The sequence below is a fragment of the Pinus tabuliformis genome, chromosome 3_2 (genome assembly GCF_031772625.1).
Source record: "Pinus tabuliformis cultivar Carrire ecotype Pingquan chromosome 3_2, CPIR1, whole genome shotgun sequence".
Taxonomy (NCBI): Eukaryota; Viridiplantae; Streptophyta; class Pinopsida; order Pinales; family Pinaceae; genus Pinus; species Pinus tabuliformis.
In genome coordinates, this window is record NC_142302.1 from 581,350,351 (window position 1) to 581,367,815 (window position 17,465).

General features: G+C 38.4%; 1 pseudogene; it reads left to right on the forward strand.

The window, feature by feature from the left end:
* Positions 1–12,747, forward strand: part of LOC149181888 (glucan endo-1,3-beta-glucosidase 5 pseudogene) — a 34,559-nt pseudogene extending 21,812 nt beyond the window's left edge.
* Positions 12,748–17,465: the final 4,718 nt, after the last annotated feature.

Sequence of the window (17,465 nt, forward strand, 5' to 3'; positions counted from 1 at the left end):
AACTTGGTTTATACAACATAAATTTTAGTTGTAATATTTGTAAAATGAGAATTTCATACAAGAAACTAAATAACCCAGATTTAGAAAACGAAATTCAACAATACCAGAACTGTAATATCGAGATTTATTTCACTGTGGGAAAAAATGGAGTGTCACAAACATAATTAATTAAGAAAGGGTGTGTTGGAAACATAGTTAATTACTACACAAAATGAAATTTGTGGAGGTATAAACACATTGTATCAATATTCTATTATTAAAAGATATATGTCTAAGATGCCAAACCATTTCTAGATGTTCAATTTTGTTTAAAGCAACAACACAACACTGTATGTAATAGAAAAGCTAAAAGCATTTTTTTGCAAAGTTATAGAAACACCATTGTAACATTGATATAGAATAAGATTCAATAAGAATTATAGTCAAAATAAAATGTCAATGACCATAATGATATCTCATATTTGTACGACATCATATTCAAAACATAGACTTAAAATGCAAAATTGTTGAATAGAATCAAAATTGTGCAAAGAAAATTGTAAAGTAGATGGATTTGTTGTAGTGGGAATTGGTGTTTCACTTGCTTGAACAACATATGTAACAAAATAATAATAATTTTTAACATGTATTACAAGATAACAACTCATTCTAGAAACAGTTTCACCATTTTTCAATGTAGTCTCTATCAAGGGCAATTGTAACTTCCATTTTCATGTTTTTAGTGAAAATATCTTTTTCAATTTCCCTAGCTTCTTCTTGCACCTCGACAACCCACCTAGAATTATGCTTATTGACCTTGGAAAAATTAATTAGCCATGTGTCAATATGTTCTTCAGTAAAATCAGTGATGCTATCAAAGTTCGCTACCATTTTCTATTTTTTCTCCTCTAATTCAGTTTTTAACCTGTCATTTGAAATTAACTCAGAATTGTGCACATCCATGGACCGACTAAGTCTTTTATAATATCCATTTCCCTGAGATACACATTACCTATCCTTTTCATAGGTCACTATAGGCATAATTGATATTCTCAAGTGTAGTGACCCTTTCTGCCCATCCAGCTTCCAATTACTTCACTCGTTCAGTATATGATAGCAGTTAATTTTTCTTTTCAAAAGCATAGAATATTTCTAGCACCCGCTTAAAAGTATTTAATTCACTGGAAAAAAAAAAATATTTTCTCCTATAATATTATTGTGAACCAATTTCATAAATATCATTAGTTTCTCTCACAAGTGCGTAAAAAATGCTTGCCATACATCATCAATAATTTCTAATCTTTGGCATATGTTGTCGAGGATATATTCCTTCACTGCATTAATAAGATTCACAATTATTAAATGGTTGTGATACTGCAACAACTGAACTTGACAATGGAGTCATCAACAAAGGAACTGGATTTGCAATGTGTAGTAGTTCTTTTAATTTGTTTTTCAACAACTGATTTTCTACAAGCATGTTGATAACGTTTTGAGTAATTGCATCATTGGTAGATTATTGCAATACTACGAGCCCCATTGTGTCAACGCTAGAAAAGTCAATATCAACTTGTTTTTGATAAATAATATTTGTATTTTCAACCTTAACTTTTTCAACTCAATTTTTTTCTTGTCCTGTCACATTTTGCATTTTGCAATGTGATAGAACATTCATCGTAAATAATGTCCTCTTCTGCAATTTTCTCCATTATTTTCTTATTATCTTCTAAATAAGTAGCAACCAAGTTAGGTGGTTCACTTCTATCACTTTCACGTCTATATCCTATTCAATGCTTTCTTTATTCATGGTAGTTTTGGACACTTGTTCATCTCAACGATTTGCTGATTCACCAATAACTAGTTTTCTAGAACTAGGATTCTTCCTCTTTCCTAGAATTGTGAATGACACTGCACCAACAACAAGTGTAGAAGGTGAATATTGTTGTGCAACACTTAGGGATTTTTGTTTCTGTCTTGCTTCAACTACTCTTTGGGCATCCATTGTCGATAATGAATACTTGATTTTCTGCAAATTCAATAAACTATGTGCTATGTAAACATATTTTGGACTATGTGCAATATTTTCTTACACATTATGACATGAAAAAATTGCATTGGTTCTTTGTTTAAATGCAATTTAGGTTATTAGAACAAAGAATATCCAAATGCGAGAGGCAAAAGAAAAAAAAAATTCTTCACAAATCCATAAACAATTATGTAGAAAAAGAAATACATTGTAGAGAAAATTGCAAAAGAACCTGAGCAATTGAGAAAATGAATTGTTGAATAATGTTGAATCCGTAGAGATGTGAGACCAGGAAAGTATTCACTAATGCAAATTTCTATGTTTCTCTTCTTTCCATTGGAAGATTCAAATACTGCTTGGTTGATTGTATAAGTGCAAATAACTTGCTTTGTTTATCTACTACTTATATTTGTTTCCAATGTCTTGTAGTTTCACAATTTGCTTCTGCAACCCCAATTACCAGTTGTTTCTATTCTTCTCATGGAAACTACCACATGCAACACTGTTAATAAATAGAAATTGAAAATAACAAAGACAATGTTTATGGGAAGTAATGGAAATAAATACCGATAATGCAAAACCATCTTGTCCACTTACTACATAATTTGCTATTGATTTAATATCATTGAAATATGTGGCATACAAAAAGAAATTTATGATATAATATAAGACCATTGTCTATCAAAACTAGGTTTTGAAAGGTTTTCTGGTGCATTTTTCAACTTAAATTACCAAAAATCTGTCAATGATTTCTTGGATTCACGATTCTGAGTTGAAATTTTTGCACAACCTGACAATCGTACAAGTTTTCGAAACAACTAAATGCATATATACAGTAATAAAAAATCTTATGACAATTATCATAATTAGATTTGAAACTATCAACAATAACTGTAAACAATCATTAGTAAATTTTATGTCCAAATGTCTTTAGATAGGTTCTATCAAGAATTGATTTAGTTACTAAAGTGGTCCCCACCATTGAATCACCAACGATTTGATTTACTTTGAAAGTGTAATATGAAAAACAATAAAAGAAACTTGATTTAAGAACACTCTGATACACGATTTCCAAGATCATGGTACAAAGGTAATTTCCATAACACATTACTATTGGAAAATGAAAATTTCAAAGCGAATGTTAGTGGTAGGTGGTAAATTAAATCTCAAAATTCAAAAATTATTTGATTTCTTACTTTGGCAACACTTATGTCTTAATATGCTCAATATATGTGTACTAAATAACAAGAATGTATGAAAAAAAATAAGTACGAGTTCATTCTGATGATGTACAATTACGTATTATTATTATTATTAATTATTTTATTGAAATCAAAGCATGGCGCTAAAGAAAGGTGTATATTTTTTATTTGTTATTGAATATGCACAACCATTTTCGAATAGCTACTCCAATATTCAATAAAGTTATTTGGTGGACACAACAAAAGAAATCTGCATGTGCATTTGTCCTCCACACACACTTCCTTTGAACAAAACCTAGGTCATCTGGTAATCTTAGGAGAATAAAGACACCTTCGTATAGCTTCCATTGAATACAACAATCATTAGATTCAATGTTATTATTAAATAATTATTATTACAATAAATATGTGCGGAACGATGGTGTGTGAAACAAGGAACATAAACCTCCACACTGATACACATCCTCATTTGCATAGAAAAAGCTCTACACAAGAGCTCATGGAGTATTTGCATGTTATTATTAATTAACTTTAAGTTTATGCTCTTATGCTCTTAAGTGAAAATATTTTTTTATGTGCTAAGTAATTTTCACTTTGTATTTTTTGTCTGAACACCTACAAAACTGCTCTTTGGATGCAGAGAGAAAGTACGAAAAGATGAAATCTATATACAATATCAAATCTCATTTATCAATTTTAGTGTTGCATATTGTAACAATTTTTAGTGAAATTAATATTTGTGTTTATGACATATTGTATCTCATAATAATGAAAATAATAGCAGGTAACGTACAAACTGTTGAAAGGATTTGGTATTCACACTTAGAATAGAAAAATTAATCAATTAGAAGTACTACTATTAATATGCATTCAATAAATTCACACGCAATGATGTTACCACAACTAATTATAAATATATTGATAAGGCCATATCTATTGACATTATAAAATACCCTTTTCGATATCTATTTCATGAATTTAGGTATATATTGCTTTTAAAATAATGATATTTAGAATTTGATTGAGTCGTCATGGATTAGATAGAAAGCTACAAGATTTGGTTGGAAGTGCTATTGGTGCTGGTGTTGATGTGCTCCTTGCTATTTTAATTATTTCTTGTAGCCCAAAATATTTGTCGATTGAATAGTTTAATCTCATTCTATTGTGATATGCTCAAATGATGATGCAATATAAATATGGATGGTCAATTTTTCTTTTTGAGTTGTCAATTGCGAACCACTATTTGGTGTTAGCTTTCTGAAAAAAGTTGTGTAGAAGTGTTTGTGCATATACAAAATTAGTGGTTATTTTATTATTTCTTGATTGTGCAAAGTGCAAAGGTTAATACAATGAAAGCTCAAGAGATTTTTGCACATCATGAACTTGCTATGCAATTTTACAAATATGCATGTGTGTTTATATATATATATATATATATATATATATATATATATATATATATATATATTGGTCTCGTTATTATTATTATTATTATTTATCAATGTATTTCACAACCACGGAAATAACTATGTGAAGAAAGTTGTGCAAAAATGGTTGTGTAGGACTCGTTGTCCGAAGTAAGCATGTGCAAATAATAGCAAATGTATATGCATAAACATAAATACTTTTCATATGCTTGAATTTCAAATGTCAATAAACATGTCTTGGTTACAATGTTGATTACAACTACAATGCCCAGTTTCAGAATTGCTAATGAAACATGTCTTGGTAACGATGTTAATTACAGTTACAATGTTCAGTTTTAGAATTGCTAATGTCTAAATCATTTGGAATATAAATATTTTGCAAGTTGATTTTGATATTCATGCTTTTCGATAGGAAAGCTTCTTTCTACAAAGCTTGCATTGTAACCTTTACAAAATGTAATTAGTATTATTTATCTATTTTCTTAAATGGTTTACTACAGAGCTTCAACATGGAAGGGTTATCAACGTATGGATTTTTTCAGTTGCTAGGACTAGTAGTTGCAACTCTTATTCTCATTGTGATTATATTAGAGGACATCAGAAAATTTGCAAAGAAAATATGATAAACTGTAATTCTACAATCGCAAGTGCCTTTCTACTTTGTGGAAAGGAACTTTATAAAATGAAATTTTATTATTTATCTGAAGAACTAAGTTTAGTTAATGTTGAATAATACAAGTACAATTGCCAAATGTGAAATTATCTAATCCAAAATTAGTAAATAGTAAAACAATTTTATGAAATAAATGTCCTGAGTACATATTACGTTTCTAAATAAATGCAAAAAAAACTTGTATTTATTGATAAGAGAGCTCTGGTTAATCAAAATAGAATGCGATCTAGCATATTAATAAAACAAGCTACCTTGGAGTAGATAAATGTTGGGTTGTGTTATATTCTTTCCATGACTAGCTGACGTAGTTAACTAGGGGGTTGGGGGAAGGGGGGGGTGGGGTGTGGAGCCCCCCCCTTCATTGTACCGATTGTGTAGCAAGGGGGGGGGTCACAAGGGGTTTGAGGGGTAACCGTAACCCCACTTTATGGGGTTCGGGGCAGCGCCCTGGAAAATTTTGGTTTTGGACCATATGTTAGGTGGGGCAAACCCACCTATGGTTTTGTGCATGATTTTCGCACATGGTTTTGGACGTGATGGTTTTCGGTCCATGGTTTTGGATGCGATGGTTTTTTCAGTCCATGGTTTTGGATGCTTCGGCATGTATAAATATGTATTGTAACATTAAAAGGAACATAATGAAAAATCAAGCTGATAGTCCCGGTTTTGGGATCCAGGGTAAAATCTCTGTGTATATGTGTTTTTTATGTGTTATGCTCTCGCATTGTTTATTTTCTATGTTTTAGAATTCGTATGCAGGTAATTTCTGTATAGGTTTAAAACCTTCATTTGGTATCGGAGCTGTTTTGGCTTCAAGGGGATGCCTTTGTTGCTGAGGGGTTTCACTCGGACCTGTGGTAGACCATGTTCAGTGGGAGATCTGCGAGATCGATTCTAGTGGTGAAAGAAGATGGTGAGCAGTGGAAAGATAGAGATCAAGAAATTTAATGGTTATAGTTTTGAGTTGTGGAAACTCAAGATGGAGGATCTGTTGGTGGATAAAGATCAGTGGATCGCGGTAGATCTGGGTACTAAACCAACGGGAGTGTCCGATGAAGAATGGAAGAAGTTGGATCAGAAGGCAAAGAACACAATACGATTGTGTGTCTTAGATTTAGTATTGCTGAATGTATCAGGGGAAGCTACGTCGAAGGATTTGTGGGACAAGTTAGGGACTTTGTACCAATCTATGTCTCTGGTGAATAAATTGTTCCTGCGAAAAAAGCTATATAACCTGAGGATGAAAGATGGAGACTCGGTGACAGAGAATCTGAATGCATTTAATACTATGGTAAGTCAGTTAGCATCTATTGATATTAAAATTTCAGATGAAGATAAGTGCATTAGTTTGTTGTGTTCTCTAACAGATTCATGGGATAGTCTGGTTATTGCAATAGGTAGCAATGCAACTGCCTTGCATTTTGATGAAATAGTCTCATCCTTGCTAACGGAGGAGATGAGACAGAAAAATATGGAGAGCCAGAATGGTGATGCCTTATCTGTACGAGGACAGTCCCAGAGCATAAAAAAAAATAAGTCATCGAGTGGGAGATCTAAATCTAGAGGGAGATCTAAATCTCTAGGAAAATCTGTAAAGGTGGTGTGCTGGAAATGCGGAAAGGAAGGGCACTACAAAAGGGAGTGTAAATATAAAGCTCCTGATAAAGGAAAGGGATCTGATGATGCTCCTTTTGCAGAGGCGAAAACCACCTCAGATGAAGGTGGGGATGTGTACTTGGCTTCTTCAAGTACACATGTAGATCATGAGGCATGGTTGATTGACTCAGGTGCATCCTTTCACTTCACTCCCCATAGAGAGTGGTTCTGAAAGTATGAGAAATATGATGGTGGTGATGCCTTCTTGGGGGATGACATTAAGGCTAGAATCATTGGTCATGGAAAAGTAAAGTTGAAGTTGCAAGGTGGAAGGGTTAGAACACCTCCTGGTGTTCTGCATATTCCTACATTAACCAAAAACCTGATTTCTGTAAGCAAGCTGGATGATGCAGGTGTAAAAATAGTGTTCGAGAAGGATACCTACAAGATGGTTCGGGGAGCACTAGTATTGATGTGGGGAGTTCGGATTGGAACTCTGTACAAGCTGCAAGGTAGCAGTGTTTTTGATGGGTGCAACAGTTATGTGGTTCCTGAAAGTGGAGCAGAAAATATAGTGGTCTTTGGAGAGAATACCATGTGGTGACATCAAAGGCTTGGACATATTGGAGAGAAGGGCCTTCGAATACTTCATGGTAAAGGTATGGTAGAAGGTATGAGTAATAACTCTCTGGACTTTAATTTCTGTGAAAATTGTGTATATGGGAAGCAGAATCATGTGAATTTCCCCTCTGGTGGTAAGAGGGCTAAACATATATTAGAGATTGTGCATAGTGATGTGTTTGGACCTGTGAAGGTTCCATCACTGGGCAAGTCTCTGTACTATGTATCATTTATAAATGACTTGTCAAGGAATACATGGATATATTTCCTTAAGAATAAATCTAAAGTCTTTGACAGGTTTAAAGAATTTAAGGCTCTGGTGGAAAACCAGACAGAGAAGAAGATAAAGGTGCTGAGGACATATAACGGTGGAGAGTTTTACAGTAAGGAATTTGAAGAATTCTGTAAGAAGTGTGGTGTAGCACGATAGAAGACTATTCCATATACACCTCATCAAAATGGAGTTGCAGAAAGAATGAAAAAGAAGTTGATGGAAAGGGAAAGAAGCATGCTTAGTGGTGTCGGGTTAGGACAGGAATTTTGGGCAGAGGCGGTGGGTACTGCATGTTACCTGGTCAATAGGTCACCTTCATCAGCATTGGAGGATAAGACTCCACAAGAGGTATGAACTGGTAAGAAACCCTCTCTTTCACATCTGAGGGTATTTGGATGTGATACATATGTACATGTTCCAAAGGAGAAAAGAATCAAGTTGGATAGTAAATCTGAAAAGTGCATCCTTATTGGGTATAAGGATGGTTTAAAGGGTTATAAGCTTTAGAACCTAGTAACAAGGAAGGTTGTGTATAGTTGAGATGTGGTGTTCAGAGAGGTGAAAGATGTTATGAAACATGAATTCCAACCAAAGGAACCTGAGAATATAGAGTTTGAGTTAAAGGAGGAAGAATCAGACTCTACAATAGAGGAGGAATCAGAAGATGAAGAGCCACAAACTCCGGGTGTGAGAAGATCAGTTCGAGAAAGAAGGCAGCAAAAAAGGTATAGTCCATCTGCTTTGTGTTCAAATTATTCTTTGTCTATTACTGATGATGATCCCAGAATTGTGAAGGAAGCAGTGGATTCAGAGGATGGAAAACTTTGGAAAGAGGCCATGGTTGGTGAAATGGCATCTTTGCACAAAAATGAGGCTTGGGATTTGGTGGAGTTACCGGATGGAAGGAAACCCATTGGCAGCAAATGGGTGTTCGAAAAGAATACAAATGCAGAAGGAAAGGTGGAGAAATACAAAACTTGGTTGGTAGCAAAAGGTTATTCCCAGGTTCCGGGAATTGATTTTGGTGATATTTTTTCTCCTATTTCCAAGGTAACTTCTACTAGATTACTTTTATCTGTTGCTGCTGCTTTTATTTTTGAAGTAGAACAGATGGATGTGAAGACACCATTTCTTCATGGGGATCTGGAAGAGGATATATACATGAAGCAACCTGAAGGCTTTGCGGTGAAGGGTAAGAAAGAACTTATATGCAAGTTAAAGAAGTCTCTATATGGGTTAAAACAGTCACCAAGAATATGGTATCAGAAATTTGATACATTTATATGGGGACTTGGCTTCACCAGAAGGAAAGCAGATCACTGTGTGTATTTTAAATTAATTGGTGACTGTGTTATTTATCTGGTCTTGTATGTGGATGATATGTTGCTAGTTGGAAATGACAAAGAAATTATCTAGGATTTGAAGACCCAATTGTCCTCCAAATTCGACATGAAAGATCTTGGTGTTGCAAACTATATTTTGGGCATGGAAATTAAAAGAGACCGAGTAAAGAGGAAGCTCTGGTTAAACCAAAGGAAGTGTGTCGAGACAATACTAAAGAGGTTTAATATGCAGGATAGTAAATCAGTGAAGGTTCCTATTCCTATAGGTGTGAGGTTATCTACTGAACAATGTCCCAAGACAAAAGAAGAGGAAGAGGACATGTCCCGTGTTTCATATGCAAGTGCAGTTGATAGCCTAATGTATGCAATAGTATGTACTAGACCAAACATTTCACATGCAGTGGGAGTATTGAGCAGGTTTATGTCAAAACGAGGGAAGGAGCATTGGACAATAGTGAAGTGGGTTTTCAGGTATTTGCGTGGCACTAGTGATTATGGTTTGTGCTATCAAGGAAGACCAAGATTGGACAGAGTGTTGGATATCCATGTCTTTGTTGATGCAGACTAGGTTGGAGATTTGGATAAGAGAAGATCTACAAGTGGGTATGTGTTTAACATATTTGGAGGTGCAGTCAGTTAGATGAGTAAGAAACAATCTGTAGTGGCACTATCAACTACAGAGGCAGAATACATGGCAACCACTCACACAAACAAGGAATTAGTTTGGTTGCAGAGATTGTGTTCAAGTATGGGGTTTGTACAGGAAGCTATAAGGATAGACTGTGACAACCAAAGTGCAATTTTCTTGGTGAAGAACCATACAAATCATTCAAAGACAAAGCACATTGATGTTCAGTATCACTTTGTGAGGGATATGATAGAAGAAAAAAAGGTGTTGCTGGTAAAGGTGGAAATTTTGAAGAATACTGCAGATGCATTGACAAAATCTGTGAGCTCTGAGAAGTTCTCTTGGTGTAGAGAGACAATGGGTGTTTCAGGGCTGGAAAAATGACTAAGCTCTCTTGTGGCTCCCTGTGGAAAGAAAACAACAAGTGGGAGAATGTTGGGTTGTGTTATACTCTTTCCACGACTAGCCCACGTAGTTAACCAGGGGGTTAAGGGGGGGCAGAGCCCCCCCCTTTGTTGTGGAAATTGTGTAGCGAGGGGGGGGTCACAAGGGGTCTTTCCCCCCCTTTGTTGTGGAAATTGTGTAGTGAGGGGGGGGGGTCACAAGGGGTTTGAGGGGGAGTCATAACCCCATATTGGGCAAACCCACCTATGGTTTTGTGTATCATTTTTGCACATGGTTTTGGATGTGATGGTTTTCGGTCCATGGTTTTGGACACGATGGTTTTTTAGTCCATGGTATTGGATGCTTTGACATGTATAAATATGTATTGTAACATTGAAAGGAACATAATGAAAAATCAAGCTGGTAGTCTCGATTTTGGGATCTAGGGGAAATATATGTGTATATGTGTTTTTTATGTGTTATGCTCTCGTATTGTTTATTTTCTATGTTTTAGAATTCGTATGCAGGTAATTTCTATATGGGGTTAAAACCTACAATAAATTTCATTTCATATACGATCTGCTCAATTATGACAATATTAACACATTTACAAGTTATTTGCAAAAATGACGGTGGGGCGAGAGAGGAGGAGGGCCAGAGAGTTGAAAGAAAATATTTCATCACATGAAATACGAAATGATTTCAGACATTATCTGAAGAACAAAGTTCGGTTAATGTTCAATAATACAAGAACAATGGTCAAATGTGCAATTATCTAATCTAGAATTAGTAAATAGTAAAACAATTTTACACACAAAATATCTCAAGTACATGTTACTTCTTTGAATAAATGCCAAAAAAATAACTTGTAAGTATTAAAATAGAATGTGATATACCATATTAATAAAATAAACTACCCTGGAGTCGCTGAAATTCATTTCATATCGTTAAAATCGATAGTATTTGAACATTGTTTCACATATGATCTACTTAATCATGACAAGATTAATGCAGTTTGTTGGCTTGTGGAGGCTTGACCCAAGTTCAGTGTTAGTTAGCCAAACAAATCCCTAGACTACTGGCGCTTTTCGCATCAGCCCGTAGATCATAGACCGAAGTCTCACCCAAAGCAGTATGGGGGGATGCTGGAACCAAGTTTTTGCACTCTGAGATGGTTGTGATGTCAATTTATTCCTTCTATTCCTGCCTTCGCGCAGGTCACTTAGCTCTAGGGCTTGCCAGACTAGCCCTCTATTTCGCCCTTTAGTACCTCCGCAAAAGGGTACGATTGACCTTTGCGCAACCCTAACCTGTGGCTCAGGTACTTTCGTACTGCTATGGTAGCATACCGTGTAGATTCCCAAACTAGTCTAAGTGTCTTACTTATTGCATTAAACAATCATAGTTAGCACCATGTAAACACATGTTCTTACTTGTGTTCACTTAACCAAGGTAATTACATACATTCGTGCATCATATAAGCATTAAATGAAATGTATACATAACATGTCAAGATGCATTAACAGGAACAAGGACACATAATTTGCAAAATATTTCTCTTTATTGATATCTTTCAAGTGATTACAGACTCTATCCACCCTGTGCACATAGTTGTATGGGTCATCGCACTCAACTGTGGACTTCCACCCTAGGCCTCTATGCACTCAGCTACAGAGCCTCTACCTACGCTACGACCCAAAACATAGACTTATTACTTCAGAGCTATAACTATCTGACTCAAAACCATTACTCTAAAACTACTTAAATCTTAGCTCATTTCATACAATCCCATGGTCCGCGGACCATGGGTAGATCTATTACAACCGACTTTACTTTACAAAAAATAAGGGCGAACAATCCTTTGTGACTGATGACACCTTCGTGTTCCACGACCAAAAAATACGGAGTCTTTACGAGTTTATTACAAAATTTAACCTGAAGCATGGGCTTTTAGCTCCAAAACTATCCTTTGGGGATCTCGTTCCCAACAAGCCCCAAACATAAACATCATGAATCGCCCTCAAGTCACTCGGTAGGCACGGATATCTTTACGTGAAAACCTTCCAGTTCGACTCATATGATTGCAACCTCAGCTGTGCACTGTGTGGCCACCTGCTTCGCGTCTTCGACCATCTGCTTGGTCACTGCTCCTGAACTGTCGGCCTGAAGCTTTTGCTGTGTCGCTTGCAGAGTCGCAAGCTTGCCTTCAATAGATCCTATCACCGTGTAAGCCTCATCTAGCTAGGGCTTTAGTCTTGCCTTCAACACTGCTTCCTTGTGCAGCACTGCATCCACCTGTTCCTTCAGTTGCTTGGCCTCCTACAGCTTTGTTAGTCTTTGTGTCATAGCGATGGTTCACGTTGTGCCCTTAACCTCATCATAGTGCTACTGTAGCTCAAATGATTCCATCTCTAGTTTCTAGATATTGGGGTCCTCTTGCAAGCTTGTCAAGACCTCAAATGACTGCTCAAAAAGTTGTGTGTATTCTACTACTGCACTATCCACCTTCGCTAATGCTTCTGTGACAGTGTTCGCCCACTGCTCCTTCACTTCTGCCAAAGTTGAAGGATGGGCCTTCAACTGTAATTTCATGATTTGTAGGTTCAACTCCAACTGAACACTTGCCATCTCAATACAAAAGTTGCACACCCCTATGGATAGCTTGCAAATGTGTACCTAGACTGGCTCCTCCTCCGGAATGACCAACTCTGGGAGCATTTGAAATGCCTCCTCGATGACCTGCATAATGTGCTTGCTCTGATTGGTTGCCTCAGTTTCAATGGTGATGACAGAATCTTAATGTAGTGCCATCTGCTCATTGTTGATCTACTATTCATTGATCACCTGGCGGGTGCAATGCTCACTGGACCTCAGGTCTCCAATCACTCCATCCTTTAAGAGGTGAAGCATTTCATGTGGGAGTGCTGCTAGATTTAACCCTACTCCCTTTAGGGTGCTGACAGTGGGTTTGTCATCCTCATTCTCTATAGCCAGTGCTCCATTGGGCAACACTATCACACAGGAGGCCTTCGCGTGTAGCATCTCGACAGCCTCTGAAGTGATAATAGCTAGGCTGGTAGACACCATGCTAGCCTATGACGTGCAGGTCTACAGCTCCTAAAACCCTATCTGAATAGCCCCCAGGATGATCTATTGTTGTTGCTCAGATTGTTGCAGGGCCTCCACGATGACATCCCTCACTGTGTCACCGATATCATGCAAGTTGCCCTCTGTTAGTGTGATGGGGTCTAGTGATGTCTTTGTAGCCTTTGATTTCTTCCTGGACCCTCCTTTCTCTTGCTCCCTTAGGCGCTTGATGCGGGTAGACGTCTCATGTGGGTCTGCATTGTGTTATTATGTCTCCTCCTTTGTCTCAGGTGAAGGAAACCTTGTGCCTTTGTCAGAGCCCCGCTATGTCCCACCTTTCTGCTTCACTGTCTGTTGCGTAGCCTTCCGCTCTGCCTGGGCTTTATCGGTAGCCTATGTTTTCCTCTTTTCAGCCAGCTGTGTCATCTTAAGCTTAGCCTCTTCCTTCTTTCTCTGTGCGATAGACTTGCTTTTTCCCACTACCAAGTCTGTGGTAGCACACCACTCTGCCAACCATTGATCAAGTACCGCATCAATGGCATCATCCATTGCTAGATAAGGCAAGTCGTACCATTTCTATGCAGGGTCATTCCATGCCCTGATGGATACACGATGGAAGTCTACTTTAAATTTGGCGTAGCCCTACAGGTTGGCTTACACCATAGGCGAAAATCACTATTTGTGATTGATGGCCATGTGGATGTTCATCTCCATCAAGATCCAAAATATATTGCTGTCCCTGACTCGTTGTGCGTCCTTGGTCACCCACAACGAAACGTACTTCGTTGCTTTTGGGAGGTCTGGCGCAACTGAAGGGAACTAGATGTCCTTTGGTAACTCTCACGCTACCTGCATTATTGATAGCAAGAGCCACGCATAGTGGAACGTCTTTCTAAGCTCCTGTGCTTTGCAACAACTCGCCAAGAACTCTCTGTGAAGGTAGTAAAACCAGTTGACCTAGACTCCTTCGGCGCATTGGGCTGCTAGCATGACAACAAGCGCTGGCACCTCATCAGCATGACAATTCCTCATCACCTTCCCTACTAATATCTATGTGGCTACCTTCACAGCAGGGTCGTAGATGTTAGATATAGCATATCCACGTGACTTCTTCAACAGTTTAAACTTTTCCTTCATAGACTCTGCGAGGGCTTGTTCATTACCTTTTCTGCCAAATATCATGGCTGGATTCTCTCCTGTATACAAAAATCATGTTATCCAGTGAATCAATCTATCCGTGATGGGTATTGGATCCTCTAGCCATAGAAACCCATCATGCACCATGCACATTAGCTGCTTGATGACCAATATTGTCACTGGGGTTTGGTTGTAGTGAGGCACCCAAAGCAAGTTGAGAAACCTTGCCTTTTCTACTCCTTTGAGCCACCTCTACGGCTCCAATGCGGTCATTCCAGTATTTGTATCAATGATGCCATGCATCAGCTTCTTGGTCGCCAGATTTTGGGGACTTCTCATGGTTGGCCAAGTCCTAGTCTTCAAGTTTCAGTAGAAGCACCCGTGCCAAGTTTGCTCTGTCTAAAACAATCTCATTCGGTAGTAGAGGGGTTTGCAAGGGGGTCTTGCTCTCATCAATGTCCTTCGGCACCTTGATCTTGGGCTTGCACGAAGGGACATACTCAAGAAACCGAGTAATAGGGTTTGCACCCTGGGCTTCAACCTCCTCCACTTCAACTCCCACATCCTTATCATCCATCGGGATGTCTTCAATGTCTTCCTCCTCCGACTCCAAATTTATGGCCTTGACTTTCTCTTGTGTGGTGGGTTTCTCCTTGGCGTTGTGCGCATCGATATGCCAGGCTGCTTGCCCTTTTTATCCTTCATGGTCTCTTTGGTTGGGTTCGGCTTCAGTCTCAGCGTTCTCGGTAATTTAGGGACTTCGGCTAATACCTCGACAACCTCTGGAGTAGCTACTTCTGCCTCCATCCCAACTTTCGACACTGACTCCTCTACTCCGGTATCTACAACTTATGTGGGTGCCGACATAACGCTTTCCAACAGTGCTTGCGACATCTTTGGTAAGTTTGCAAATGTTAGAGTCTCTAAGCCTCGAAGAATTCTAAATTAATGTGTGCCTGAAATCTCAACAACTAAATTCTCAAAATGCTAAGTGTTTTTTGCTGGACAACCACTTCCCCCCAAATCTGATCGTTCCCCCCAAATTCAGTTCATTAATGCTGGATTGGCGGTAGATTTTCAAGGATCTGAGGCATAAATTTATTCTTAAATGCTGGCCGCCCACTCCATTTGGCCATACTTCTACTATCAAATCATGAAAAACGACTTTAAAGGTCACTTTCTGGCCAACATGTGCTATTTCTCCCTGGGTAGCACAGCTCCCTTCACGCTGCTACGAACCCTGTGACACTTCCTTGCTTTCCATAGTCCTCAAATCGCATAGTTCCCCAACTCGTGCAGTGTAGTTTATAGTCCCATGCCTCCTTTCAGCTACCTAGAGCACTAAGACTGAGCTACCTTCATGTAGTCACATGGGCGGACCGTCAGTGTATGGCTTCAATCGACTGCCATTCACCTTTCCTGGGAAGGGTTCTCCATTCAAATTGACCAGTTGTACCACTCCTCCATCAGTAATTTCCTCATAGGGCCCTAAAAAGTGCATTTTGAACTTCCCTATAAATTTATCAAACTTGCTGTCGTATAATAAGACTAGGTCATTTACCTTAGAGGTGCGTATCTTAATGTGTTGATCATGCCATGATTTTCCGTGTTGGTTTTGGACCTGTTGGTGAAATCTAGCCATAAATCTCTCTTCCTCAAGCTCATCTAGCTGTGAGCCTTTCCTCTATGACTCTGTGATCCGTCATACCTGTGAGCGCCACTACGCGCAAACTAGGCACAATATATTCCATAGGCATTACCACTTCAACACCATAGACTAGCCTAAAGGGAGTTTGTCTAGTCAAATTCTTGCACGTCATCCAATAAGCCCATAGTACTGTAGTTATGCGTAGGTCCCAATCACTTTGATGAGAATTACAAACCTTGGTCAGTGCATTCTCCAACACTTTATTGAATGCTTCCACTGTCCCATTAGCCTGCGGGTGATAAGGTGTACTCTTTTGGTGATATACTTGAAATTCCTCTATCAGCCCGCTGATTGTCTTATTCAGAAAGTGCGTACTGCGATCACTCATAAAGATCTTTGGATAGCCAAATCACGCCAGTACTTACTCAAAGAGGAACTTTGCAGCAGTTGCACCTGTGAAATCCTTCACAGTCTGCGCCTCCACCCAATGAGTCAAATACTCCGTCGTGGCGATAATGTACCTCGCTCCCATTTTTCCTTGGGGCTGGATGGGTCCTACAAAATCTATTGCCCATTTCTCAAAGGGTTGTAGTGTCATCTATGGATTCAGAGGCATCTTATCCCTTTGCGATGGTCTATCAGTCCTTTGACACACATCACACTCCTTGTAAGATGCTTTTGAGTCCTAATGGAGGGTTGGCCACCACAACCCTGCACGGTCACTCTCCCTGCATAATGTCCTCCCACAACGCCCCCATGAGCATTTGTGAGGATGCTGTTTATTTCAAACTTAGGTGCATCTCATCAAAATATCTCATCAAATCCCATTTTATATAGATACCCAACAATGACGGAAAAATCTGTCGTGTGCACCACTAATTCCTTCTTCTACTGGACGGTATATCCTTCTGGGGCAGTTCTTATTGTTAGGAAGTGTATTATATCCTCAAAATGACCGTCTGTGATGTGCACAACAAATAGATGCACACCAGAAAATCCTTCTTTCAAATTAGTGGGTTCTTCCCCTATTTCAATGTGCGATAGATGGTCTGGTCCTGTGTTTAGTCATCTAGGATTCACAATAACTTCAAAATCATACTCTTGGAATAATAACAGCCATCTATAGATTCCCCTCCCAACACAGGCTTATTGACCATGTATTTCAGCATGGAGTGATCTGTATACATCTTAAAATAGCCCCCCAGCAAGGAGTGCCTAAACTTCTAGAGCACATACACTGTGGCTAACACTTTGTGCTCGGTGGTGGAATAGTTCTTCTCCACCTTGGATAACCTTCTGCTTGCAAACACAATAGGAAGGTCCAAGTCTCCTCCACTAGCCTGTGTGAGTACTGCTCCCAACACTATACATGACACGTCAACATGTACATGAAACTTCTTCTTCCAATCTAGGAATACTAGAATCGATGTGGTGACCATC